This window comes from Phoxinus phoxinus, assembly GCF_949152265.1.
Source record: "Phoxinus phoxinus genome assembly, chromosome: 19".
In the NCBI taxonomy this organism is placed as follows: domain Eukaryota; kingdom Metazoa; phylum Chordata; class Actinopteri; order Cypriniformes; family Leuciscidae; genus Phoxinus; species Phoxinus phoxinus.
In genome coordinates, this window is record NC_136894.1 from 15970472 (window position 1) to 15993222 (window position 22751).

Sequence of the window (22751 nt, forward strand, 5' to 3'; positions counted from 1 at the left end):
AACTTTTCATAGATATCGTTTTCTTGCAAGAAAGAGCACAATTGAGCGGACACAACTTTTTCTAGTATTTTAGACATAAATGGAAGATTTGAAATGGGTCTGTAATTTGCTAGGTTATTTGGATCTAATTGTGGTTTCTTAATAAGAGGTTTTATAACTGTCAGCTTGAACGTTTTTGGAAAGTGACCTAAAGATAGAGACGAGTTAATAATATTGAGAAGAGGCTCTTCCACTACAGGTAACACTTCTTTCAGTAGTTTAGTGGGTATTGGATCTAATAGACATGTTGTTGGTTTAGATGCAGTGATAAGTTTATTTAGCTCTTCCTGTCCTATAGTTGTAAAGCGCTGTAGTTGTTGTTGAGGGGTGATAATTGAGGCTGAATCATAAGACGCTGTCAAAGATTGTACATTTACAATTGTATTTCTGATGCTTTCTATTTTCTCAGAGAAGAAATTCATGAAATCATTACTACTAAAATGTAACGGAATATTTTGGTCAGGTGATGTCTGTTTATTTGTTAGTCTAGCCACAGTGTTAAATAAAAACCTTGGATTGTTTTGGTTATTTTCTATTAGTTTGCGGAGATGCTCAGCCCTGGCTGCTTTTAGAGCCTTTTTATAACGTGACATACTGTCTTTCCACGCAATTCTAAAGACCTCTAAATTAGTTTGTTTCCATTTGCGCTCTAAGTTACGAGTTTCTCTCTTGATAACATGCGTAGCACTGTTGTACCATGGTGCTTTAGTTTTCTCTCTAACCTTTTTTAATCTAATTGGTGCAACAATTTCTAATGTACTAGAGAGAATGGTGCTCATACTGCTAGTCATTTCCTCTAGTTCATCTGTTAGTTTGGGTTCACTGAGGAGCGGAGATAGATCAGGTAAGCTATTCAATAATCTATCTACAGTGGTTGGAAGGATTGTTCTACCTGGTCGATAACGTGGCGCAACATGACACATTTCAGCCGTACGTAGTATGCAAGTTACCATGTAATGATCAGTGACGTCATCACTTTGCGGTGTAATATCTATATTGGTTGGATCGGTTCCATATGATATAATTAAATCTAGAGTATGATTAAGACGATGAGTGGGACCACTAACGCTAATAATCTATCCTATCGCGGGATTTTGTAATATCGCTTTTGTTACTACATCTTGGCAGCACAGTTTTGGCAATTACATCCAACTTAGACATAAATGGTGACCAGATATATTTCTGTTTTATTTATTTATACATTTTTTTATTTTATTTATATAGCGCTTTTAACAATGTAGATTGTTTCAAAGCTGCTTTACAGAGATAAACGTATAATTTAAGGTAACAGATTGATTGTTTTACATGTATATATATGCATACATTCCATCAAATACATCAGGTACAACAGGTTGAAATAATGACTAAAATGCAGTGGCTTTGCAATCACTTAACCACAATGGGCACTTTGTGATTATAATTTATTTAAACAAGATAAAGTAAATATATTTACTTTGTATACAAATCGTGTATTTCATACACGTTTTTTTTTCTGTCTTGCTTGACTAGACGTGTAAAAGACGTCAGTGGACGTCTTCACAACCTCTTAAAAACTACTTGGGCAATTAAATTAATTATTGCAGTATTATCCATGTAAGGATTAAGCACAGCTTTTGCATATTTCACAAGGATTTCATAGAGGGTCATGATGGTTTATAAATGCACATGTAAAGGATGTCGCCAGGTGCACTGTAAAAAATTTACCGTAAAATTTACCGTAACTTACTGGCAACAATTAGCCAGTAAGTTACTGTGAATACTTTTTACAGTAAAGGTACTGTACTTCTATTTACAGTATTTTCTGTATACACTGAAATCAAAAACAATTTAATACTGTGATTTTAGTTGTATTTACAGTAACTTACTGGCTAATTTTTGCCAGTAACGTACTGTAAATACATTTTACAGTAAGGGTACTGTACTTCCATTTACAGTATTTTCTGTATACACTGTGAAACCAAAAACAATTAAATACTGTGATTTTAGTTGTATTTACAGTATTGATTGTTTTACTGTTGAAGAAAAATAATAATTAAATGCTGTTATTTCAATTTACAGTGCTGTTTATTTACTGTTACTCACTGTAAATTCAGTTTCTCACTGTACAATTTAAATAATGCATCACTGTGATTTAATATTAGCCATCATTAGAAGAATCACCCATATTGTAAAATATATTGCAATCAACTGCAGACAATAAGAAAATTGTTAACAGGTATTTATTTAAAACATTTGGTAAATAAAACAGTTATTTAAAACAAGCAAATTTTTCAAAACTCCCAATATGGACACATTTGAAAGTCTTGTTTTTAATTGTAAACATCCGTTTTCTGCAACAATAGCTCTTATTTATCGCCCGCCTAAACCACATTCAACATTCATCTCTGACATACACAGTTTTCTTATTTCCCTTTGTACAATATACTCCAACATTTTAGTTATTGGTGATTTTAATGTATATAGACTCCCAGACCTGCCGACTGGCATCTGATTTCAAATACACATTAGACTGTATTAATCTCCATCAGCTTGTTGATGTCCCAACACATACTAAAGGCCATATACTGGATCTGGGGTCTCATTTATAAAGCGTGCGTACGCACAAAACGGGGCTGGAAACGTACGTACGCCAGTTCCCACGCAAAGGTTGTGATCTATAAAAAACAAACTTGACGGGAGAATGTGCGCACCTTTAAGCAAACTTTGAGCCGTGCGTACGCACATTCTGGAGACAAAGGGTATTGGCGACACTGATGGTGAGCTGGAGTTAAATGTCTTTTTGGTCACTTTTAGACAGAAAATCGAAATAAAATTATACATGTACAAATTATACAAATATAATTTCACTCACCAAGCCTATCGCTTGAAGCAAATATCCATACATTAAATGTCCGCGCCAGCGAGCGCGTTGGGCCGTTTAGTGAAACTGACGCATATCTAACGGCAGATGAAGTAAAACTGTAAACCTTCATTATGAGTCCTAATCATAAATAGGCTACAGTGCATGTTCACAATTACAGTTTAAATAAAATAATGATTTAAACTGTTTTACTTCTGATATAAACATTTAGATTAAATATGCCATTCTCATTAATGGAGTTAAACACTTAAACTAGCTACATGACATTTACTGAAAAGTTAATATATATATATATAAATAGCCTATAAATATTTGTTGTGGATGCATATGCTTTTCAACACTTTTCCTTTGGCATGCTGTGTTTTAATGTTTTAAATACAGAGATAATTGCTGCCTATGATAATAGCAGATTGTGCAAATATAATGCTCAACAAGGTCTATCGGTTTCCATTACAAATATAAATCAATTAAAAACACTATTTGGTCAGTGGAAAAGATTGAGAAAAACTTTATCTGAAATGTATTTTACACTATTTGATTTATTTATTCAAAAACAAGGCAAGGATAGGGCCACAGCTACTAAATTATTTTTATTAATGTAATGTGACGGCACATCCGTATTTCATATTTTCCTAATGTCTTGTAACATTAAACATGTTATCACGTGACACGTCGGTGAATAATCATATGCAAATGATATGCAGATGAGGATATGCATAGTAAAACTAGGCGTTGTAAGCTCCATATATGGTTATTTCGGGGAGGAGACGCATGTGCGCACAATCTTCCGCTGACTGGGATTTATAAAGTGAATCCTGCGCAGGTTCTGGCGTACGCACAGTTTTATAAGTCTGAATATTGTTTTGCGTACGCCATTTTTGGCTTTCGGGCGCACGCACTTTTAGTAAGGATCCTACGCACAGTTTTATAAATGAGACCCCTGGTGATTACTGACTCTCTTACAGTTACTGGCCTTGAGGTGTATGATGTTGGACAAAAGACACCGGCTCAGGAACAGCAACAGGCACCACCGGCTCAGGAACTGCAACAGGCACCACCGGCACAGGAACCGCAAAAGGCACCACCGGCTCAGGAACCGCAACAGGCACCCCCGGCTCAGGAACCGCAACAGACAGCGGCTCAGGAACCGCAACAGGCACCAGCGGCTCAGGAACCGCAACAGGCACCACCGGCTCAGGAACCACAACAGGCACCACCGGCTCAGGAACCGCAACAGGCACCACCGGCTCAGGAACCGCAACAGACAGCGGCTCAGGAACTGCAACAGACAGCGGCTCAGACACCGGCTCAGGAACCAGGGCGAGCAGCTGCACCAACAGCAGACGCTGGCTCCGACTCAGGAACAGCAGACGCTGGCTCCGACTCAGGAACAGCAGACGCTGGCTCCGACTCAGGAACAGCAGACGCTGGCTCCGACTCAGGAACAGCAGACGCTGGCTCCGACTCAGGAACAGCAGACGCTGGCTCCGACTCAGGAACAGCAGACGCTGGCTCCGACTCAGGAACAGCAGACGCTGGCTCCGACTCAGGAACAGCAGACGCTGGCTCCGACTCAGGAACAGCAGACGCTGGCTCCGACTCAGGAACAGCAGACGCTGGCTCCGACTCAGGAACAGCAGACGCTGGCTCCGACTCAGGAACAGCAGACGCTGGCTCCGACTCAGGAACAGCAGACGGTGGCTCCGACTCAGGAACAGCAGACGCTGGCTCCGACTCAGGAACAGCAGACGCTGGCTCCGACTCAGGAACAGCAGACGCTGGCTCCGACTCAGGAACAGCAGACGCTGGCTCCGACTCAGGAACAGCAGACGCTGGCTCCGACTCAGGAACAGCAGACGCTGGCTCCGACTCAGGAACAGCAGACGCTGGCTCCGACTCAGGAACAGCAGACGCTGGCTCCGACTCAGGAACAGCAGACGCTGGCTCCGACTCAGGAACAGCAGACGCTGGCTCCGACTCAGGAACAGCAGACGCTGGCTCCGACTCAGGAACAGCAGACGCTGGCTCCGACTCAGGAACAGCAGACGCTGGCTCCGACTCAGGAACAGCAGACGCTGGCATGTCTAGGATCCGAGCCAGACGCTCCAAATAGTCCATCATTGCCTGGGCGGCCCCACAAATGGTCATCTCTAGATCTGTCTCACACTGGGCAGACGGGACGCGAACGGTCTCTGACTGGGCAGACGGAACGCACGGTCTCTGACTGGGCAGACGGGACGCGAACGGTCTCTGACTGGGCAGACGTGACGTGAACGGTCTCTGACTGGGCAGACAGAACGTGCACGGTCTCTGACTGGGCAGACGGGACGCAAATTACCTCTGACTGGGCAGACGGGACATGAGCGGTCTCTGACTGGGCAGACGGGACGTGCACGGTCTCTGACTGGGCCGGCGCAGATCTCCTCCTCCGTCCTCCCCGACGGACGCCTGAAGACTCGAGGCTGGCCAAAACCACCGATGACGTCCCAACGCTGGATGGATCCAGTGACGATGAATTCCTCTCCAAATTCCTTTGGGCGCACATAGAAAAATATTTGAACAAGGAGATCCCATTCTCCCTCTCCGCCGGACAAAGTTCGCTCCGCTGAATCCACATGTGGCTGGTTCGTTCTGTCACGAGTGGGAGACGAGAGACGTGGATTCAATTGCAGAGTGATTTAATAAGAAGACAAAAAGGAAAGGTACAACTCCAACACTGGGAAACAACGGGAAGGTACACACGAAACACGTAACATGTACAACGAACCAGCACAGGACGGCAAACAGAGGAAGACTAAATAGGGAGGCAAACAAGGAGGGTAACGAGCAGGACAGGTGGGACAACTAAACCAATAATCAGATAACAAGGGGGAGGGACCAGACAATGACAAGAGCACACGGCCCCAAAATAACAAAACACCCATGTGCATCACCAGACAGGACAGACATATGACACCGAGAGCATCGTAGGGCCTATGCTAGAGCTCTCTCAAAGGCTAGGTCATATCATTATTCCATGCTGATTAACAACAATGCAGGTGACTCCAAAAAATTGTTTCAAAAAATCATTTTTCAGCCATACCGACTCAAATTGCAATAAATGTATGAACTTTTTCACTTCCAAAATAGACTGTATCCGCTCAGGTCTCTCTCCTCTCACATGTTCCACTCCTGACACCCCTACAGTACTGATCACGCAAAAACTTGTCACATTTTTCGTCTACAACGCTGCATTACTGGTCGAGAATATTATCCGTAAATCTAAATCATCCACTTGCTTTCTTGATCCCCTTCCCACCGCTCTGCTCAAAACCCACCATTTTTCCATTAGCCCTCTTATAACTAAACTGATAAATCTTTCACTGCAAACAGGAAATGTTCCAACAGCTCTAAAAACAGCTATTATTAAACCTCTTCTTAAAAAACATACCCTAGATCCTGAACCTCTGTCAAATTACAGACCCATCTCTAACCTCCCATTCATCTCAAAAGTGCTAGAAAAAGTGGTTTCCTCCCAGCTTCATACCCATCTCAGTTCCAAAGGTTTGTACAATAAATATAAATCTAGTTTTCGCTCTCAATACAGCAAGGAGACAGCCCTCCTCAGAGTGACTAGTGACCTCCTTATGGCCTCTGACTCTGGTTCCACTTTTCTGCTGCGTTTGATACTGTTGATCATTGTATCCTCCTTCACAGACTTCAGCACTATATTGGTCTCTCCGACACTTCCCTAAAATGGTTTCGCTCCTATCTTACAGACAGGACTGAGTGTGTAGCCTTGGGGGAGGCAAAATCCTCACCTCACATTGTTACCTGTGGGGTCCCCCAGGGCTCCGTACTCGGTCCAACCCTTTTTACTATTTACACGCTTCCCCTTGGTCGTGTCGTCAGCAGGCATGGAATTCACTGCCATTGCTATGCTGACGACACACAACTTTATCTTCATATCACTCCCTCCGGCTCCCCCTCTGCCATCATTTCCCGCCTCACCTCAATGCCTGGAGGAGATCGGGGCGTGGATGAATCAAAATTTTCTGCAGCTGAATGGCTCTAAAACAGAAGCCATCCAAATCGTAACGCCTCACCAACTACGTTCGTCTCCTATCACATTTGTTTCATTTCTTGGCAATACTATTACCCTCTCTCCCTCCATTACTAACCTTGGGGTCAAGTTTGACCCATACCTTTCTTTTGACAATCATGTCACCTCACTTTGTAAAACCTCGTTTTTTCACCTCCGTAACATTTCCAAACTGCGTTCCTCCCTTTCCTTTTTAGCTGCAGAGAAGCTCGTCCATGCCTTTGTCTCCTCCAGGCAGGATTACTGTAACGCACTCCTGTGGGGAATCCCTGGCAGGAGCCTCCAAAAGCTCCAGTTTGTGCAGAATAGTGCTGCCAGGGTCCTAATGAGGGTGCGAATCCCTTCACTGGCTCCCTGTTCACTTCCGCATAGAATATAAGATCCTCTTGCACACCCACTACTGTCTGCACGGTGCGGCCCCCACATACCTCACTGATCTCCTTTCCCTACACACCTCCACCCGGACCAGAGCAGGCAAACGGCACCTCCTGGTTACACCTAGGACACGGCTCAAGACTATGGGTGACAGGGCTTTTAAAGCATCCGCTCCTCGTCTGTGGAATGCCCTTCCAGAACAACTCAAAGCTCCTAAGACTGCGGATGTTTTTTAAAAAAGAACTGAAAACCTTTCTTTTTAGAAAAGCGTATTTTTAAGTGTCTGCGTATTTGTTTTTATTTATATATAAATATATTTTTATTCTTGTAGCACTTTGAGATTTGATGTCAAATGTATAGTGCATTATGAATAAAATTCATCATCATCATCATCATCAAACCGAAGCATTGAGAACAGTGTAAGTGTACAGACAGTTTAATAAGAAGATACTTTATAAAGACAGTACATTGCACGTACAGGAGCCATCTTGGAAAACAGTCTCGACTAGTCAAGCCGGTGTTCGTGGCTCGACTAGTCGAGACTTTTTTCCAAGATGGCTCCTGCCTGTATACGCGTAATGTACAAAAAAAGCATGGGCACGAGCACTCAATGGTAAACATATTGGTTGCAATCTGAAACATCACCGCTAGATGCCGCTGAAAACTCCACATAGCCCCTTTAACATATGTTCTACATCAAATGAAGAAAATTCTTCTGACATGTGCTGAAGTTTTGATCAGAATACATGTAATGCAAGTGTAAAGGAACCCTGGATGGTGCCATTTTCCATCTAGTTACATCCAATGTGTGATAGTAATTATTTTGGGACTAGCACAGTGAGTTCTTTTGTGAAAAATGCAGTCTTTTCAAAGATACACCTTTCATCAAAAATGCCACAACTTCATCAATAAATCATCAATGAGTGACCTTTAAATTAATGACTAAATTCTGTCTGTATCTCATTGGCCTGTCCTCAGCCATCCCCGAAGACAAGAGACTCTGATACAATATCTGACATTTGAAATTGTTTAGACTCAAGATTTGCACCAGTGACTTCTTTCTTTCAGAGCCTTATCGACCCTTTTATAGCACTTGTGCTGATGAATGGAATGAGTGGGAATGTTGTGGCATTTAGCCCAAGTGAATTAGCAAAGCTTTATGCTATTGTAAAGCAGGTGATCCAATGGCCCTTAAATGGTTTGATACCCTCTCAAACCATCTCATAATGTTAGCTTTATAATTTACAATAAAATCTTTATATGAGTAAGTGATTTGACAATTTGCAGAATTGTAAATGTAACCACACCTTTACTTTTTCAAAATATTGTTTTATATTTATACATTTTTATCCGTTTAGGTCAAAGCCCATTTTCAGCAATTATTATTATTCCATAATAATGATTATGTAATCCAACAAAGACATAGTCCTTAAGAAATCATTATAATGTGCTGATCTGGTACTTCAGAAACTGTTTGTACACTAAAAATTAAAGGTACCAAAAGGGAGTTCAAAATGTTCATTGTAACAATAAAAGACTGTAAAAATGATATGGTAAAAAAGTGTTCAATGGTTAACAGTAAGTTTTTACTGTAAATGTCAAAGTGTAAGACTTAAAATGTTGCTACCATATTTGTTACTATGAAGTTCTGACAACCACAACTGGCAACCAATTTATTGTAAATTTCACAGATTTGTATATATATATATATATATATATATATATATATATATATATATATATATATATATATATGTGTGTGTGTATGTATGTATAATAACCTTTATTTTTAAGAGTGCTTTATTAGTGCTTTATTTATTTATAGATGATACAATATGCTAAGACTGCTATGAGATATGAAACGGCTTCAGATTGTGGTACAGACATTTGGTACATTTTGAGATCTGTCACCTCAGAGAGTTGAGATACTAACACATAAACTCTTCATTCAGTGTCAAGGCCACAAGGACAGAGACCATTAAAAAGCCAGTTTTAGCTGGCCTCTGGGCACAATACTGAAGCCTGCCTCCCATGCAGTCATCCAGTAAAAATAAAAACACACTGTTCTCGCCCTGTCCATCCAAAACTTTAGAACAAAAGTGTGTTTGAACCTAGAAGGCAAATGCATCTGAAAGATATTTTTGTGCATATCAATAAATGTTTACAGACAACTAATGTGTGTACCTACACACTTTATATGAGGGAGCTTTTTATTAAATAAAACTGAGCATCTTAATTTAGTTTTTTTTTTTAGTTTTTTTTTTAAGTTTTTTTTGCAGTGTCCAACATATGAATAAATTATGTATGATGCAAACATTTCACAAATTACAAATTAGAACATGTTCTCTTTCGAGGAAACTCACGCTGCGTTATAAGGACACTTTCGGGAACGTCCTCAGCGTGTAAGCGTCTGAAGCTCGTGTAACACTAGTCCAATCTCGATTGGTGCTGCGCCATGACGTAGCACATGACTTAACACACGTCGGCGGAATGCTTAAGTTATAAAAGGATACAGGCACACAAAGAGAGTAGCTTCTGCTCTTCAGAAAGCGCTCTAAGAAAACGGTCCGTCTATTTGGTGTTGTTTGTCCTTAGTCAAGATTTTTTTCTAAGCACATATTTATAAAAAGGTATGTGAAAAAAAAAAACTTGCATCACAATAAGTTGTGATTGTCAAAACATTTGGTAACTTATTTGTATTAAGTTTACTGACAACATGTTACAATGTTTAGCTGCATGGATACAATTACTGACAGGTTACTGTATTTATTATTGCTTGACATCTTGATTCAATATCGATTCATTTTGATAATTATTAGTAGATACATGTTAAAAATAAATTACTAATGCTGTAAACATAGAGAGCCCTAGGCTATTTTTATTAAAGGTTAAAAATAACAACTTAAATTAAATATAATGTGTTCTTTATTATAATAACAACTTTATAATATTTTAATGATATAAGTAAAAATAAAATATGTAGCCTAATATAGTGGACATATTTAACAAAACTCTATAGCTAATTTTTCCAGCCTATAAATGGTCATTATATTGCTTTCCTGATGTAAATGTAACTTATGTGACATTGTAGCCTACCTGTTTTATTGACTTCTTACCGCGGTTGAAAAACACTGATTGATCCGAGGCATATACATTTAGGTAAAGTTCGGGTTTATTTACTAATAGTAAAGAAGAGCAGAGCCGAGAAGAGTTAGAGTTGATCGGTTCACAGAGAGTTTGCAGCCCTGGTAAAGTTAATATTACAATCAACCCACCTGTTCGTCCTGTGAACACTCAGCGTTATTTAATTTTAAGAAATATTCATTTCCGGGAAAGGGAAATGCCTTTCTGACTTTAGAGTACTAAGAGCCTGTAGTCAAAATCGAAATCGTAAAGTAAACTTGGTTGCAAGCAGATAATCAGAACCAAACATGTATTGTGCACAAGTTTTATTAACTAAATCACAAACATAACTAATCTAAACAAACACACACACACACACACACACACACACACACACACACACACACACACACACACACACACACACAGAAGTAAAGTTCTACACAGTTCTTTGTCATAACCCAGCACACATGTTCATTTATAGACCAGGTCATCTATGATTAATGCAGCAAAGTCTGTATTAAAGATTGTTTCTGTCTCCCCCATTGTCTCTGTCTTGAGCATGTGACCACATTTTTTAACAGCCATAAAACCAACTTATCTGATCGTAATCATGGTAACCAAGACCTTCTTGCACTCACTGTGGGATGGGACCACAGATCCCAGAGTGAGTTTTAAAGATTGTTTGGTACATATACCAAATAATTGTGTCTGATTTGTCTCAGTCGTTACAGGCTCCAGGGCATTCATGTACTGAACTATATCAACGACTGGATGATACTGGCCCAGTCCCAGGATATGGTGGTTCGGCATCAAGATGTCATCCTTAGGCCCAATCACTTTATATGGCCGAGGCCCAACACCAAAAAGAGCATGTTGACACTCGCCCAGAGAACCACCTTTCTGGGCGTGGTAAATAGGACTCGACCACGATGCGGGCAATATTGTCAACTGCACATATCGAGACCCATCCTGACCACAGTGTCTGGGATAAAGCTAGGCAATGTCATCACTTTAGTTGATGACATTAGTTGCCTCTGAAAATGCTTTTCAGAGGCTACTGGGGCTCATGGCAGCTGTGTACAACGTTATACCTTTTTGGACTTTTGCACATGAGACCACTGCAGGGGTGGCTGAAAACCAAGGGGTTTTTACCAAGGGGAAATCCGTTCCGTACGATCAGGGTAACGTGCAGATGCCTTCGTTGACAATATGGAAGAAGCCTTGGTTTCTGTCCCAGGGCCCGGTATTGGGAGCGTTTTGTCGGCGGAAAAACGCCTTGATGGACGCATCCCTCACAGGGTGGTAAGCGGTCATAGAGGTCTGCTTTTCAAAAAAGTCTATGGGGGGACCATCATCTCTCTTGGCACAAAAATTGCCTGGAGATGCTGGCTGTATTCAGGACTATGAGGAGCTTTCTCTTAGACCTCAGGGACCACCACGTCTTGATTCAGTCAGACAACATGTCAGTTGCATAAGTCTTATACAAATCACCAGGGGGGTCTGAGGTCTTTGCAGAATGGCGCACCAGATCCTCCTGTGGTCCCAGGGGAAAACGTTGTCCCTCAGAATTTGGGAGCAGACGTCCTGTTGAGGCAGATTCCATCCCAATGGAGATTCCACCCCAAGACAGTGGAGTTGATATGGGAGAGATTCGGTCCAGCGGAAGTAGATTTATTCGCATCTCATCAGACCACTCTCTGTCCGCTGTGGTTCTCCCTCACTAACCCAGCTACTCTGGGGCTGGATAAACGTGGAGGCGTGGAGGCATAAAGCCAAGGGAGAAGCCCATACAGAGTGATAAAGTTGCTCCTGCTGCTAGCTCATGGACAGCTTCTACTCACGCTCTCCGTCTCTGCGTGATTCGGAAGGGAATGATTCAGATTTCTCTTGGCACAGCTACTAGAAGACTTACAACTGTCAGACAGGTTGCTCACGTCAAATCTACGTCGTCATGCTCAGTTTGAGCCTGCACAGTACGCCCAGCCATCAAGAAGTGAGTGCTTCTAATTGACTTCACTTTTCTCCGTTGAAACCTATGGGGTCGCTGTGTCCATCTTATATACTTGCCTATGCCTGTCAATCATCTTGTCATAGTTAAAATCCTCCATTCAATCTAATTTAAATTCCTACCATTTTTCTGCCTCTCCGCCTCGTTAACTTTTTTTCTTGAGCACGTCTATAAACAAACAAAACTCAGCGAATACTTGTCACACATTTGTGAGCTCTATATATTTATAAACATTTAAGTGTGTAGTTTTAAATGATCTGATTCAAAACGAAAACAAATATTCTCTGTTTAAGTAATTTGTATAAAACCAACAAGATATCCAGGTTCTCTAACCCTTGCTCATTAGTTTTAATGTGACCACACCCACACGCGCAAAACATATAGAGATGCAAATCGTCCATGCGTTGCGCGAACGCGCCCATTACCTCAACAACAAAGCGCCGCCAAACTTTATCAGTCCTCTGCAGTCGTCGAGTTTGGAAGACACGCTGTGAGATTATTGGATTTACATCAGAAGAAGAACGCGATTTGAAGACAAGAACGATTTTAAGGTAAGAAATAATTCGGAATTATATTAGTTTGTGATATTGTTGGATAAACTTCACATTTGCCATTGAATTGTTGCTCGATGCTTCAGTAAATGTTCCCTGCACGCGCTGTGGGAGTTTGAGTCAGTCGCGCGACATGCGTTTGAAAAGCAAAATGCACCATGATTTTACTCCAATCTCATTTCATAACGTCATATCGATTGTAAACATTTGAAGTAACATGATAATCAATATGTTTTTCTCTAGTGTAGTGTTACTGAAGTGTTCCTTTTTAACGATGCCTGCTATACTATTGTTAATTTTTTGTTATTCAGCCCTGCAGGTATATGTCTACAAGGCACAACAACTATATATATATATATACATATGTATGTATATATATATATATATGTGTGTGTGTGTGTGTGTGTGTGTGTGTGTGTGTGTGTGTGTGTGTGTGTGTGTGTGTGTGAGTGTGTGTGTGTGTGTGTGTGTATTTTGCATGCAGCCCTAGTTTCTCTTGATATCAGCATGTTCACAGGTTTTTTTATATTTTATATATTTTAGGTACCCGTCCTGCTGACTTCAACATGAGCATGAGGAGGTAAAGTGAAAAATCAAACACCTTGGAAATGACAGGTATGTACTATGTTTCAGGAATGGCACAAAGGTGTGTGACTGGTAAAGTCTCTGTCTTTAGTTCAGTGTGTTAAATAATGTGCTTTTTTTGCCATTTGTTGTGTATCTTTGGATTATGTTGTGTTGGAAATAAATCCAAACAATCAAAAAGCCGTTCTTTTTTAAATCTCCTCATTCTTTGTGCAAGGTAATGTAATGATAGTGCCTGAGAGCTCCTAATAAGGCCATTATGGGAGGGTCTTTGTCTTTCTCAGGTGTGAAACACTCAATATTCATGGTGGTTTACACCTACTCGCATAAAGCTTTCTTACAATGTCATACAAATTTAAAATCAATATATTGTCTTATCTGAATGAGTATTCAGGATGATTTTCACATAGTTTTGGAGCAAATATTCTAGGCTACGTGATACAATTTTCAAAAGTCTTGTGAAGAAATAATCAGTTTGGGTTTCTTGACATTATTTCAGTGACAAAATTATTGTCATTTTCACAAACCACGCATAAATGTTATTATCTCAAAACTACAAAATTGTACATACATGCTGCTGACATATTATTGTAGCAGAGTTTGTGCTGAATGCAGTGTAATAAGACTTTAGCCATGAAAATGTCACAAGTAACAGAAATAAGCGCAAATGTTAGAGCATGTCAGAACACCTCGAGGACCCAGGTAACACACCTGCGTGAAGTTGGCCCCCCACCCAACGCAAAACGTCGTCAAAATAGGCTCAATCGTTTGTGCTCCGTTTGTGCTGTAAAAAGTTTTGTTTGTGCTGCTTCGGTTTTTTAGATATTAAAAATAATATTTTAGGTCATTCTGAGGTCACTCAGCCCCCCACATGGTCCAAATTCACCCAAAATAGTCTCGTTCGTTTGTGCTGGTTTGTGCCGGTAAAAGTTGCGTTTGTGCTGCATCGGGTTTTAAAATATCAGACATTGAATTATAGACGATGACGTCACCAACCCCCCACATGCTCCAAATTCACCCAAAATAGACGCAATAGTTTGTGCTCCGTGTGCTGTTACATTTTTAGTTTGAGCTGCTTCGGTTTTTTAGATATTAAAATAATATTTGTAGGTCATTCTGAGGTCACTCAGCCCCCCAAATGCTCCAAATTCACCCAAAATGGCTTCTGTTTCAGAAGCTATTTTTTTTTGTAGGCTTATAAATGTCTAGACTAGACATTTTTGACCGGGAACATCACAAGTGTGACTGTGGCAAAACAAACTTCCTGGTGAAACAGGAACTAGAAATTAAAATAGACTAGTGTGATCAACAGTGCCAATTTCTTTTCAGATTTTATTTAATATTTCCAAAATTATTCAAAAATAACGCTTTTTTTACTAAAAAAAATTAGATGCACTATAACTACTCTCAGATAAATGAGGCCTACGATTAATCGGATGCAAATAGAAATATAAAACCAGTCCTAATAGAAAAAAAAACAAGTTGACAAAAAGATTGAATCCAATATTGGGTGATAATATAGCATAACAAGTGATTTACTGTATAAGCTATTTTTGACCGGGGACATCACCAGTTTTATAGGATGTTGAATACAACCTGAGGGTTAATCTCTGCAGCCGAAAACAGAGAAAACATTATCAATAAATTATTAAAATGTTTAGACAGTTTCCTTGCTGTTTTCTTCCACAACACATTCATAATCATTACTTTGCTGTTGCAAGCTTTATGCATGCGCTTGAGCACTGATTAGGCTATGTATTATATATAGGCGATCCACTTAATGTTATGTAGGTTCCTTACACAAAGTTATTGTCACAGGTCGGAGCGGACCACGTGAGTACCGCCCCTCCCTTGATCTCCACCTCGGGGAGGTTCCCAGGAATACCTCAGACGACCAGACAGAACGAGGACACTGGAGTGGAAGTTTAAAATACAGCTCTTTATTAATTTACTTAAAATAGGGGAGGGGGAGGTGAAGGGGCTAAAATCCAGGGGGACTGGAGGGTGAGGACGCCGCCTCGGAGCCCGCTGTCTCCGTCACGGGAGAACCTCAGATAAGTCGTCTCGTTCCTTGGACTCAATGTTTGGCCTCAATGTCCTTCTATTTGCTGACTCGTCTCTCCTTCTCTTTCCCAGGTCGCACTCCTTGCCTCAGGCGTGGTTCGGCGGCTCCCTTGAGGGATGGGTCAGTGGTCCGGCGGTATAAAGGTAAGTACCTCCTGGACCTTCACGCCACAGCGCACTCCTTCTCCTGGGCACAGAGATATAACAAAGAAGTACTGGGGTCAGGGGTGACAGGGTTACCTCTTGTCTCGGGCGTGGTTCGGTGGCTTCCTTTAGGGATGGGTCAGTGGTCCGGCGGTATAACGGTAAACAACTCCAGGGCATCCGCTGGATCGGGGTCAACACTGGGACTTTCGTTTGGTATACAGGTAAGTATAACTTTGCTCACTGGATATCACTCACAGACTTCGTAGGCACGGTACATCCGTTTCTCTCCTCGTCTCGGGCTCTGTGATAGCGATGGCTCGGGGGCTCGAACACGGCGGTGATGCTGGATCGGACGCTTCTCCAGGCGACTCCACACAGGTTACGCTCCCCTCCTCCTCGGTTGCTGCCGTCCCCAGCATCAAGTCGGTGGGCATCCGCACATGCCTACCAAACATCAAGTAAGTGGGGGCGTAGCCCGTGGTACTGTGCGTGCTGTTATTATATGCTTGCATCAGATTTGGTAACGCACTCACCCAGTCGCTCTGATGTTCTTGGTCCAGCGTGCCTAGCAAGTTCAATAGGGTCTGGTTGAACCGCTCGCATCCGCCATTTCCCTGGGGGTGGTAGGTGGTGGTATGGGTCTTGGTGCAGCCATACAATTGGCACAGCTCCCTAATCACCCGAGACTCGAAGTTTGGCCCTTGGTCCGAGTGTAAAAACTCGGGGCAACCGAACGGCTGGAAGACCGCTCTCCACAGGGCAGTGGCGGTGGTTTTCGCCGTCTGATCCAGGGTAGGAATGGCCCAGGAGTACTTGGTGAATAGGTCGGTGACTACAAGGATGTTCTGATAGCGGTCTGCCGGCCGACCCAACGTCAAGAAGTCCATTGCGACTATGTGGAGAGGGGCCTTCGCCTGGATGGGGACCATCGGTGCTCGTGCTTCCTTCCTGGCTTTAAACAGGGTGCAACGGGGACAGGCCTGCACGAAGGTACGTACCGTTGCTTCCAGTTTAGGCCAATAAAAGTGTCGCCGCAAGAGGGACACGGTCTTCTCGTGCCCTTGGTGTCCCAGCTGGTCGTGGTAAGCTGCCAGTAGCCCTTGTACCTGGCCTTCGGGGACAATGATCTGCCTGAGTTCTTCGTCCAGCCCCAGATCTCGGACAGACCTACACAGCACTCCCTCCTTCATCCGGAGTCTGGCCCATTGTCCCAGAAGCTTCCTTCCTGTTCCCCCTTGGGTCCGTCGTTCGGCCAACGTCGGTTTTCGTCCTTGTTCTAGCCACCGTGCCAGGCTACTAATCTCCCCGTCGGCCTGCTGTCGCCCCCTCCAGCGGCAGGGGTCCCATCCCCAGCTCACAGGCATCGCCTCGCGTTGGGCCCCAGGCGCCTCCACAATGCCCACCATATACTCTTCCCCCTCGGGGTCTGACGTAGGTTTGATTGATTGATATTTTATTTAGAAGGGACCATGTGTAATTAAAAACATAAATGTAAACATTTGATGCATTACACCAGAGTTAGCCTTAGGCTAATTTACATCTGGTGGATCCCTCGGGCCTTTGGCTTCCGGGAGTCGGGACAGGGCGTCAGCGTTGGCGTTTGCTGGCGTCCGTGTACAGGACAAAGGACTTGGAAAAGTCGGAATGCGCCAGGATCGGCGCCTGTAGTAACTCCTGCTTTAGTTGCCGGAACGCAGCCTCGCACTCAGGGCTCCACCGAATAGCCGGGGATCCACGACCTCGGGGGCGTCCCGTCCCAGCCAGCAACTGATTCAGGGACTTCGCGATCTTCGAGAAGTCTTTAATGAAGCGGCGGTAGTACCCCACGAAGCCCAAGAACGACCGAACCTGCCTCACTGTCTGCGGGGCGGCCCACTCCCGCACCACAGACACCTTCTCCGGGTCGACCGAGACTCCTGCTGCACTCACACAATGGCCCAAGAATTTGACTTCCCGCAGTAACAGATGGCATTTGTCCGGCTGGAGCTTCAGCCCATACTTCTCCATGGCCCTGAAGACCTGCTCAAGGTGCTGCAAGTGGGAGTCGAAATCTGGGGAATAGACAATGACATCGTCTAGGTATACCAGGGCGGACTCCATCAGCTGGCCTCCCAGGCACCGTTGTATCAGCCTCTGGAAGGTGGCAGGAGCGTTGCAGAGGCCGAAAGGCATCCGGTCCCATTCAAAGAGACCGAACGGGGTGGTGAAGGCGGTCTTCTCCCGATCGGCCTCGGCCACTTGCACCTGCCAGTATCCACTTGCTAAGTCCAGCGTGGAGTACCATGCCGAGCGCGTCAAGCCGGCTAGCGAGTCCTCGATCCTGGGTAAGGGGAACGCATCTTTCTTGGTGACCAAGTTCAGCTTCCTGTAGTCAACGCAGAACCTCCATGTGCCAGTCTTCTTTTGCACCAACACAATGGGGGCTGCCCACGGGCTGCTGCTCTCTCTCACAACCCCTCGATCGAGCATACCCTGTAGAAGTGTGCGGACCTCTGTATACAGGGTAGGTGGGACGGGTCGATACCTTTCTCTGCTGGGCCCCGCCTCTCCCGTGGTGATCCGGTGCTGCACGACACTGGTGCAGCCGTAATCCTCTTCGTGTGCCGAGAAGACAAGTTGCCACTTGTTCAGCAGGTCTCGCAACTTCCCGGCCTGCGCGGGTCCCAGCTCCTCCCCTTGCAGGGAATTTCCCCTCAGGTGGCCGGGCACCTCCTCCCCCAGACTCTGGGGCGACGAGCTCGCCTGGGTAAGGGCCACTTCCACCACAGCAGGGCATACCTGGCGAAAGCTCACGTCTTTATCCTCCCGCAACTGATGAGGTTCTACCTGCGTCACCTTGACCAGCCTCTGATGCTTTTGTAGGTGCACAACATGGGGCGTCCGGTTCCGAACCTTCACTGGGACCCGTCCTCTTCGTACCACGGCCAAGCCTCTGGCGACTTCTACCTGCTGGCCATCCCAGTGGGGCTCCACCAGGTAAGTGCAGGTAAGTATATCCGCCAGGGACACGTTTGTTCAGAGCGTGCGGGAGCGTTTCCCTCCTCTCTACTCAGGCACTGCACACACACAATTTCCTCCAACACAGCCACGTATCAACACAGTTCCTCAAGGGGTTCTTACTTGGCTCCGATCGTACAATCGTCGTAGAGACAGAGGGTAGGGTGATGTTCACAGCATAAATCTATGTGCTAGTGGCTCCGCCAGCTTCGGGATCTTGTCCTCCCCAGAGGGTGGGTCGGCCTGGAAAGTGGTCTTTGTGACAACACGCACACAACACAGCACAACACGGCAAATTCCAAGTGTACACTCTCACAGTCAAGCCACTGACTCACCCACGGCACTCCACACACAGTCCAGGTGCACTTAAGGTCCAGAGACCACTTTTTCCACGTCGTTTATTTATTTTTCCACGGACCAGCGGGGCCACTCGTGTTCCTAGATCCAATTTCACAAAGCTCACAGATGATACACTTCCAATGAGTTTTCTACTGCATAAGTTTCTCAGGGTACTCACACGTTGACCAACCCGTGTTCTCGTCTTATTCTCTCTTGCAGTGTTCGGCTCGCGTCCTGGCTGCTGTGCTCTCTCTCCCGAAGGGATTCGTTTATCAACACTTCCGGGAAGCTGTCCTGCATGTAACTTCTCAGTAGCGGAACACACACTTGACACTTGAATCACAATGCAAAACACGGTTTGTATTATACTCAGCCCCGTCTCTTTTCTTCCTCTTTGTGTTTGCCCAGATGCCCAGATCCTCTCGCCGCGACGGCTGGAAGCGGTTACCACCAGAAAACTTGAATTATAGTGCACAAGTATGATCTACTTAGTGTATTTATGATACTTTAATTGTGCTTTTGTTATTGTTGGAGCTTGACAGGCTGCATGTAGTCACCATTCACTTTCATTTTATGGAAAAAAGCAGTGTGAATATTCTGCAAAAATCATTTTATGCTGCACGTAAGTCATACAGTAGGGCCACTTACTTTACCACTTAGTAAATGTTTTGACCAATTACTGTGTTGTAATGTGTTTTACCAATTACGGCGCAATACTACTAACCGGAGCAAAGTAAAATTCCACTGCTGCTGAGTAACTAGTTTTTGTAAATGTAATGCGATCATTGAGATGCAAGATGCGAGTAGTTTGATTTCTAACATTATTCTCTCAACAGACATTTACATCGATATTCTGGTGTTATAATTTATTTGCTTTTGGTGTACTGTGGAGTGGGTAAAACTATTTTTAATGACAGGTTAGCAGATACCGTTGACTCGCGCTAGCCTAACACTGGCGAACTATGCAACTGGAAGGACTGGATAAAATTTTTTGAAAACTGTCTCCACTGACCCAGTCTAACTTGGAAACTTGTCCAAAATCCTGAAACACCCCTTTAAAATACTGTTTGTATTATAATCTCCTTTGTCATAAGTGTCATAGCAGCCACACCTGACAATGCCCAAGAACTTTGTGGACTCTAGTGTGGATATATATTTTCTGTCATTTCTTTCATGGAATAAAATATATTCAAATGTTCATCTGCCTACTAAGTATTTCTGTAGAAATGCGAGGTAAGTTGCTTTGGATCTTTGTAAATTGCTGTAAAATGTGGTAATTTATTTTGGTCTTTATGTGTCCTTTAAAACACTTATACATGTTAAAGTGTGTTGTATTGCATCACACGGCTAAATAATTAGAGGTTTATTCAACCATGATTTCCTATATAAACCAATTATAGAGTTGGCCCAAAAAGTGAATGCACAATTTAGTTATATATATATATATATATATATATATATATATATATATATATATATATATATATATATATTTTTTTTTTTTTTTTTTTTTTTTTTTTTTTTACATAATACTCTAAGTATTACTGATAATATCAAATTATTGGCAGCATCCCATCAGTACTTCTGCAGTCCAAATTTTAAAAACCCAACGTTAGTTCTGTATTCCGCATAAAAACACTTCCACATCACACAGAGTGATTTAACCGTGTCTAAGTGCAGGAGGACAAGTGTCGTTAGCAGAGATAGCAGCAGTCATTTCTTACTTTGTTCCTCACGCTGCGTCTCATTAACTTGTAGGTCATGATTGCCATCCAGGATTACTTTAGCTTTCTCTGGTTCAATAACAATAGCATGTGTAGTTTAGCACAAAAGGTTTAACTGGGAAGCATAAATTTATCTTAAGTAATTCAAAGAAGAGAAACCCCATCTGGTTGTCAGACTGTCAAATGACCTTTCAGTGGATTGAGCTGTTCAAAGCCAAAGCATTCAAAGCATTCTCTAGTTGCACTTTATTTTACAGTATGTGTACTTACCTAAGAAAGTACCTGGGAATAAAAGGCAACTACATGGGTTAAGGTTGGTTATTGTAATTACCGGTATGTTTAATTGCCTTAGCCTCTGGTGTGTGCGCTGGTTGCGTGAAATTCTGTTGTTGGCAGGGGGGTGGGGGATTTAAAGCGGTTTATTTCTATACCGGGGGAATTTCTTGCTTTTCAATCACGGTAAGAAAAAAATTATACTGTCCCAGCCCTAGTTGACTGTAATTTTTTCTCTTGGTTCATCTCAGTCAATATGAATTAATTTTGATATATAAGTCGCACCTGACTATTAGTCGCAGGACCAGCAAAACTATGAAAAAAAGTGCGACTTATAGTCCGGAAAATACGGTACTATAATTGATACATAGTATACACATGCGGAACAGGAGTGTAAAATAAAGTGATACTCATTCTCTTCATATCTAAAGCAGTCTTCATATATGTCATTTTGTTTATCAGATGAATTGATTATGTTTCAAGGATGTTAAGACAAAAGTCCACATGCCACACACTCCACTCTTTTTGAATATTGAATAAGGATAATGTTGAATAGGGAGAAGGATAACCTTTAATTTGGCATGGCATTTAATTCAGGCTGTTGTTTAGTGATCTGGTTGTAAATCTTGAAGGTCAATGGCTAGATGTGGACTAGTCTGTGACCTTACAAGAAACAAGAAGTTGTCCTTATCTGAGTCATGCAACCTCAATGGACAAAACAAACCTATCTGAAGCTCAACCTGAGAACTAAAATACATTAATTATCTTATTTTAGAGACAGTGGGTAGATACATAGTATGATAGATTTGATATTTTAAAACCATTTCCCACCCCCAAAATTCTCAACGCAAACCAATTACTGTAATATCACAAACAATTGAGAAATTCCTTTTTTATAATGCTGATGTTTGTGCTGTTGTTTGAAAGTAACTGCACAAGACTGTCCCAGGCAAAACTCAGTGTCCTTAACACACACCATCCAAATACCACTTCAGAACCGTTTTCAAGGCTAAGTATATCCCATCATGCATCATGTTTAGGAACTCTAACAAACACTAACAAACTAAGAAACATCCACTAACAGTAACAATACAGGACAAATAACTGAACAAAACAGCGAGTACTTAGACCAAAACTAAACAAGGGAACTGATGAGATAATTGATGAACTCCAGGGGAACTGACTAATACATATTGGGAAACTGGGTCACAGGGTGTAGGTGGAGCCAGACAGAACCGAAGGTGCAGGCAGGACGACATCTGACCAAGGCGTAGCCTGTGGGATGAGGGAGCCTGGTGGAGTCATAAGGTAATGTGGATGGTTCTGATGTACCAAGGTTACACCCACCACTAGGATGTTCAGATCAAAACGTCATCCTTTTCCTTCCAAAATATAGACAGATGCTAAAAAGGACTAAATCTGTCATCCAGCAGGTTCAGTCATGGACCAAAGACTCAATTGAAAACATTAGAGACTGTTTTGAGAGCACTGACTGGGATTTGTTTTTTAATTATTTAATCGTTGCAAAGATGATCATGAGACTTTGAATGACACGATTACCAGTTACATATGTTTTTGAGAT

At 42.7% G+C, this 22751-nt stretch overlaps 1 long non-coding RNA gene across 1 annotated transcript; it reads left to right on the forward strand.

The window, feature by feature from the left end:
- Positions 1-15533: 15533 nt before the first annotated feature.
- On the forward strand, positions 15534-20213 carry LOC306987388. Its single transcript, XR_013795153.1, has 3 exons — positions 15534-15833; positions 19392-19472; positions 19581-20213. It is a non-coding gene; the product is annotated as an uncharacterized lncRNA (long non-coding RNA).
- Positions 20214-22751: the final 2538 nt, after the last annotated feature.